Source organism: Nicotiana attenuata, unplaced genomic scaffold (assembly GCF_001879085.1).
Source record: "Nicotiana attenuata strain UT unplaced genomic scaffold, NIATTr2, whole genome shotgun sequence".
In the NCBI taxonomy this organism is placed as follows: Eukaryota; Viridiplantae; Streptophyta; class Magnoliopsida; order Solanales; family Solanaceae; genus Nicotiana; species Nicotiana attenuata.
The window spans coordinates 49983-57593 of record NW_017670688.1 but is presented as its reverse complement, the minus strand read 5'-3'; positions in this window follow the sequence as shown (position 1 = coordinate 57593).

The following is a 7611-nucleotide window of genomic DNA, read 5'->3' as shown; positions in this document are numbered from 1 at the left end:
AAGGGAAAAACTTTTACATATGAGAAAGACAAAAACTCATACCGTGAGTCTTTACTTTCCAACCATGACGATCGGAAATAAATTTCCAAGAACTAGCCTCCGTAGGCGCGATCTACAATAATTTATCTACCCAACCACGAAAATTGGGAATGTTCTCCACAACTCCCATGGTTGCTACAAAAAAAAGGAAACAAAGTTCAAGAAATTGATAAACTCGAAGGAAAGAGATACGAGAGAGATGAAAGTCTTGCGTGCAAAGTTCGTCTTCTCAGGGAAGGGAACGTTTTGTTCACCCACTAAACCAACTGTGGGAGCAGCAACAAATCAGGCATACCAGCCACGATCCTTATCATCTTCTGGGCTCACCAATACCCTCTTACTCCTAGCCACTAAGGTAAAGACGCCATTGCGAAAAAGTCTAGGGGAGTATAGATGAATTAGGTGAGGAAAGGTGAAATTAATGTTTGCCAAATTAGCCAGATGCCTTAAACAAGCGACAGCCCTCCATACCAGTGGACCAATCTGTGCTAAACAAACTTTGAACAAGCGACAGAAATCAAGAATCACTGGATCAATAGCTGGTTTAAAACCAAGAGTAAAAGGGTATGTGTAAACAAAAGAAAGACCAGTCATATAGGAGGTAATTCTTTGATTTGGATTGGGTATTACAATGGGAAAATCGTTACTCCAGTAACAATCTTTACGGACTATGGGAGTTAAAATCTCTGTAATCAAAGTGGGGTAAGCATCGGTACGATCTAGACCAGAAACTTGGGTTTGAAGTGATTGTCTATCGTGGTGAAAAGATAAGTCGTTAGGGACTATCTCTTCTACCAAGGGCTCCTATAATGGTTCAGAGGCCTCCTTGCTCTTAGAAGATGATTTTTGGGTAAAAGAACCTCTAGTTCTAGAGGAAGAACCAGGGCTAGGAGAAGGCATGGCAGAACCGCCACCACGAGAGGTTCCTAAGCTACGAAGTCTCCCACCCCTTCTATGTCTAACAGGGGCATTGGGAAAATTATCTAAAGTAGGAACTCTCTTAGGGTTAGGGTTCGAAGAAGACATGATGAGGAAGAAGAAGAAGTAAACAGAGATTTGCACAATTTAAGTGTTCGAGGGAAAAAGTTTTGTGTGGAAGAAATTAAAAGGTAAAACTGTATTTATAGGTAATCGTCAAAAAGTGAAAACACAGTAATGGAAGGGTCACAATAATGGTAACTGGTACTTCGTGAATAGTGGAGCAGTAAAAAAGGACCTTAAAAAGGGGTGGAAGTTGCAGAATCAATAAGGAGTTGACACGTGTGAAGAACATTAAATAGATGTGACCATTGAAGCGTCAATCTTGTCACAGCAATAATGGTGACAAAAATTCTCCTTTATTGAAATCCACTTCCCAAATATTCAACTGACGAATAAATGGAAAGTGGGGGGGAGTATCTGTATTGGAAAAAATTTACTCTGCATATTGGAGGTGACGTGTCATGACACGTAGACTGGTCAAACAGTCAAAGAATTAAGGATGGTTAACAGATACGAGCAACAACAGATACGAGCAATAACAAATACGAACAAGTTAAATGGAGAAGGCACGAGCAGTCATACAAGCAATTCAACGCTCGTACCTATTCAAGACATTTCAAGGTCAAAGTTCGTGAAGAATCAAAGGAATGAATCTGACAACAAAAAAGAGCCCAGATAGATCATTTAATGAGTATTAAATACTGGAAACGTTAGAGAATATGTATTTAACATATATGATTGCATAACGTAACATTTAAAGTCATTAATTGCCCATAATTGTATTATTATGACAAAGGTAAAGTCTGTATTCCCAAAATGGCTATTAAAGGGAGAGTCACAAACAACTATAGACACAGAAAAAAACATTATTGGAGTATACTTTGATTTACTTGCTTTCTGATTATATTATTCACAAATTTCTTTTTTTTTATATACTTTTTTCCGATTATCAGTAACCCGCGTTCTTCTAAATTCAAGCTTTGACCTAAAATCTAATTTTTGGTTAATTAAAGATAAACTCCATGGCTCGCATTTGCAGCCATTTCATCGAAAGATCCATGGGCGGATGGCTGCAACAGAAAGAAAGGAATCATCTTTTCAAAGCAATGAAAACCGATCTTTAAGAAAAAAGATAAGGGAATCTTTTCAGAAGCATAGTTAAGGTGTTACAAAAACTTTGAATGCCATAGCCATCTACACAGTAGCTTACCTCTGTACAACCAACCTAGCTTGTTCTCGAAGATTCGTTGCATTTTGATGTTTCAACACTTGTCCATCAGTTTTCACCTCTACAATTTGGATCTGGTTTGTAGTCTCGCGACTGCATAGTGCAGCGCTTTATTTGTGTTTGAACAGATATATTAAATAGCAGCAGGTCGTACATTCAAGCTCAAGCATGTCAGCATTAAAAACAAAGACGACATAATTTTGACTTGTCTCTAGTTGCTGGTCAAACAAAAATTGGAAAAGCAACTTTGGTTGTTCGACGGCCTTTCTTAGCAGCATCAGGAAGAAGCAATCAACAAACATGAAGGTGCAGCTCTGACCAACAAGACACCAAAATGGGAATTATACAAAAGTATAAAGAGGGAGAATCGACCAAGCAAAGAATCTGCGCGTCATACGTTTTAGAAATAAACTTGTTCAGAACCTTTACACCAGTTAGTCTATCTCAATTAGGCATCAATTTATCTATATAATTCATCCATACCATAATTCACGGGAAACTCAAAAATTCAATGAGACAGTGCAAATAAAAAGAAAGTACTTTTATTGCTCTAAGAAAAGAAATATCAATACATGATATCCGTCTTTATAAAGGGGAGGGGGGGATCCTAAGTGAAAAACAAAAAAAAAAGAATATAAAGCTATGGAAATCAAGCTAAAGATTTGCCGAAGACTCGTTTTAATTGCATCTTTCAGGAAGGACAATTTCTCTGTTTCATCATCCGACAACGGGACATTCGCCTCAATGGTATAATCTCGCCTTCGGTAATGGTGATTTCCTTTTGACTATTGGACAGTTTCTCTTGTTGTTTATCTAGAACCGCGATTTTCTTCTTTGTTTTAGAGGTCAAGGATGCTAATTTTGTCTCGACATTCGAAAGAGCCAACTGAAGTTTTTCAGCTGACTCATTTGTCTTCCCATATTCCAGCTTCGCATCATCGAGGCGTTGTTGTGCATTAGAGAGTGACTCTTGGTGTAATTCTTTACTCATATTGGATGATCTTAAAGCATCATACTATGCATAAGTCTTAAACAAAGCTTCAACAAGATCCTCCAAAGTAGAAATATCAATAATATTCTCTCTTCGTATTTTCGTAAGAGTCAAACTTATACTTTTCTCCAACTTCATAAAGCTGTCCGTGGAATATATAGAGAACTCTTTGATCTACTCGCACAATCCACGCCACATCACAGAAACAAAAGTTGGCTTGGCACAACAAATAGTCCCATGCGACTCTTTGCTTGAAGCACAAGGCTACAACAGCCATGAGGAAGGCCTTAACGATTTTGGGTGCATGACTTCAGTTGAAGTAGCCACATCTTCAATGGTCACAGCTGGTTGGATAAGCTTTCTATGAACTAGAGAAGAAGAATATGACTTTCTAGGTGGAATTAACTCCAATGAAGAGGCTCCACCCATAACATGATCCTTAGAACCATTTGGCGAGTTGTGGGAGCTCTTTGCGGTCATACCAAGATCATCAATGTCTGCAAAGTAATCCTCAATAATGTCATCTCCAAGCTCATCATTGCATAATTTCTGAAGATACGACTGACAAAAAAAAAGAAGAAAAAGTTGTTAGTATTCAAAAAGGAAAAAAAGAAGAAGAAGAAAGTAACAGAAATACAAACAAGAAGAATTGTACTTGTTTTGGTAATTCAGGAAATGGCATTGTTAAGCCGGTATCTTCATCCACAAATGCATCATCCTCAATAATGATGGTATCTAAGGCAGCAGTACCGCAATAGTCATCACCCAACTCCTTCGCCTTCTTGTTCGGACTGTTCTAATGGTGGTCTTTGCTAGATTAACTCTTTACTGGACTGGAAGCTGTAGTAATATCTTGAATACCATTCGGCAAAATGGGGAGATGAGTTTTCTCATCACAAAATGGCACAAGGCTGGGCTCTCTATCACTGCCTTGGTTTGACGAAACTAGACGCTCCTTCCTTTTGCAAGAGTCGCAAGGATACCTTGGGGGCAATAGTAGTTGTCTTCGAGGCCAATGAAAGTCGCCTAACTTTCTTTTTCGTCGGTGCATCCACATCCTTCACGGCTTTGGACTTGGAAAGGGTCTGGGCTGCTTCCAGAAGATCATTTGACTTCGTCTCAGACTTGGAAGAAGAAGGTAGCTTTACCATCAGTCGATTCCGGACCCCTTTGGATCGCATATGAGGGCTCGTTTACCGGACGTAGTGGCACAATGAATTTTAAGGAGGTTCCAAGACGTGTGGATAAATCCCAAAGTTGCACTAGTTCTTGCAACGTATCATCATAGGGCTGCTCCATAGGATCTCCAGGGATGTCTTGGCAAAAAACCATACTGCCTACTAAACCTGTGAGGGCTATAGGACTCCATGATAAAAGTAGCATCATGCCTAAGGGTGAAGATAGCTAGAGCGAAGAGATACGAAAAATTTGCTGAATGAATCTGAAAGCTTGCCATTGTCCGTAAAGTGTAACTCTTTGCCTCATAGCAATGCCAGGTGGTGGAGTTGACGGGCATCATCACGTTGGAACAACCTTCGAGCATCAGAAAGGTTGAAATATTTGGCCATCTTCTCGCCTGAAATTTCGCATAAGGGTATACTTCGGTGCGTATGATTAACACAATGGTGGGTCTCAAAATACTCTCCCATCTAGCCATACACATAGTGTATGGGAAAAATTACATCGCTTGCAATCAGGTCGTTGAAAGTGGAGATCTCCCTCAAGACATGATATACTCTCGCGAGGATCGGGACTACCAAAGAGAATTTTAACCCATGAGCCGTTAAGCTTGCAACTTTAAAAATACTAGCACGAACATGGTCAACCTTCTTATTTGGAAGCAAAAATTTACAGAGCCAACATGCAAGCAAAGCCGCCAAGTTAGTCTCATTTATAAGAGACTCCTCCACACCTAGCTCGATGAATGGGGAATTCTCCTCGTTTGTTCGTGGTAAGAAGGTTTTGTCTATACGTCCGGAGGGATTATGATTCTACCTCGGCTTAGTGGTCCGCACCTTTGACGCCTTTTGCCGAGGCTCAGCATACCTGCTCGGCCCTCTAAACCAGAACTCCACCCAATTATGGATGGAGACCTCATGAAATTCTCCTTCTGTAAGTCTGTGGAACACCGAAAACAAGTATAAGCAGCTTTTTGGGAGGAATGGCTTCGCTTGATGATCCATTTCTGTCAACTCCTACATTGAAGGAACTACTTCTAAAAGGAACCATGCACGGGAGGCCTCCAATGGTTCGCAGGTGCCATAACGATATAGATAATTCTCCAATGAAGGTAGCAAGTGTGTTCGTGGAAGGACGCCAAAGCTCACAAAAGGCCTGAAGCACGTTGTCGTTATAGTCGTACGTAAACAATGAAGAGTATATGGAATCATAGTCCTTCAGATCTTCCAGAAAAGTTTTGTGGCAGGGGAGCACATCTTCTACCCACTCCCAGTAGCCGGGTGTGTAGTGAACCTTGCCAAAGCCAGAAGGGGGAACATTCCAAGTTTGAATGCATCCATCACGATGAGAAAATTCGAACGGCGCGACTTCCCGATGAGTTGCGGACTTCAAAATAGGGACCTTCATGTTAGTGACCTCGCCCGAAAAGTTGCCCATAACATCTTTGGCCTCCCTTTTCCACTATTCTATAAGATGAAGAGATACGACAGGCAGCTTTGTAACAAGAGGGAAGGAACCGAACACTGGAGGATGAACTTCCAAGGTGAGAACTTTATCGGACTGATTTTGCTCGTCGCTCGTGATTTCAAGATGAGGGTGTAGCTTATTGTGGTCAAGAAATTGCATCTTGATTGCCGAAAGTCAAGGTTATATACACTGCACGAAAGGAATTGAGGAAGAAGATTAAAATTCGTGAAGCATGTCCAAAACTGAAACAGAAAATTGAGATCATGCAGCTAACTTTTAAAAAATTATAGAAACCAGCACACAATGAATTGAAATGCTAATATTTGGCGTAAAAGTAGCATCTGAAGTTTAGTCTTCAAATGATCAAGAAGTGCTTGATTTCGGGCTTCGTATGTCAAGATACAAGCTATTCAGTGAGCGTGCGCAAATCTGGAGATGCAATATAGCAGGATCTCAACTCTGAATTTCAGAACATTACCTGGATAAATATATTATCTTTCGGATCTTTATTTTCAGGTATGTAGGATCTCCATGAGTCTACATTCCAGCACCACAAACCGTTCTTAATTTCGGTATCCCTGCAAAAAGTTATTAAGTTTCTCGTGACGACGCGCAAATCTGAAACCATCAGTAAATTTGAATTACGAACCTAATTTCGAAGAGATTACTTGAACAAATCTATGAGATATGTGATCGTGATTTTTGGATATGTCAAGGCTCCGCAAGTCTGTATTCCAGCTCCACAAATAGTTTAAGATTTAGGTGCTCCTACAACAAGTTATGAATTTTCTCCTGCAAGTGCTCCAAGCTGCCAGGAAAGTTCTGTCGCAAAGACAATAAGGGCAGAACAATTAGCTACAAGCTTTGCTTAATCTGAGCATAATAAATTATATGATCAACTGGAAAATGCAAAGAAAGCAAGGCTAAGTTCATAGCGCCGCAACAGAAGTTGGAATGATAGAAGACGTCTGTTCTCTTTAGCGCCATGATAAGAGGCAACCATGACCAAAACCAGTGCATGAGGACTTACATGAAGGAAAGAAAGACTCGAAGAGTTGGTGTGAAAATAATGCATCAGAATGGGTCCTTGTATAGACTATCAAGGGTAGTGTCTGATTCGATCCCAACATGGTTTCATTGAGTTGTCACTCTTTGAGAAGGATTCAAACTTCGGGATTGAGAATCTTTAATCCTATTCTGGGGCAGAAGTAAAGTCCTAGAAGTAGACTAATTGAAAATAGCGCAGCTCTCTTTCTCCAATTTCAACTGGAACAGGAATGTCCTTAGTATAAAATTTCTGGGAGAGGACTAATTTGAAGAGAAAGAACGCATTTTTTACATGAACTAACCGTTGGATAACAAATCGGCCCAATATTAAAGTTATTGGGCTGGAATATCGCAAGGTGGATTCAAAATGCCAAATAAATTCAATCCAAATACTATATGCTGCAAATTCACAAGGTTGTATTTCCAAAATAGGAACGGGCTTACAAGGAGTCAAGTTTGAGGTTCAGACAAAATAAAAGCTTTTCAATTTTAGTACTTCAAGCGTCACTGTTAAAGTTTGACAAGTCTACAAACCGACGCTACTTGAAGTAGGGGCATTTGTTGACGATAGAATTTTATTTGAGTTTAAGTCCGTTAAATTATTAAAATCATATGTTAAATTTAAAGACGTGTTAGCCCAAACAAGGATTACGGGCTAGTATAATTGAATTTATTATTT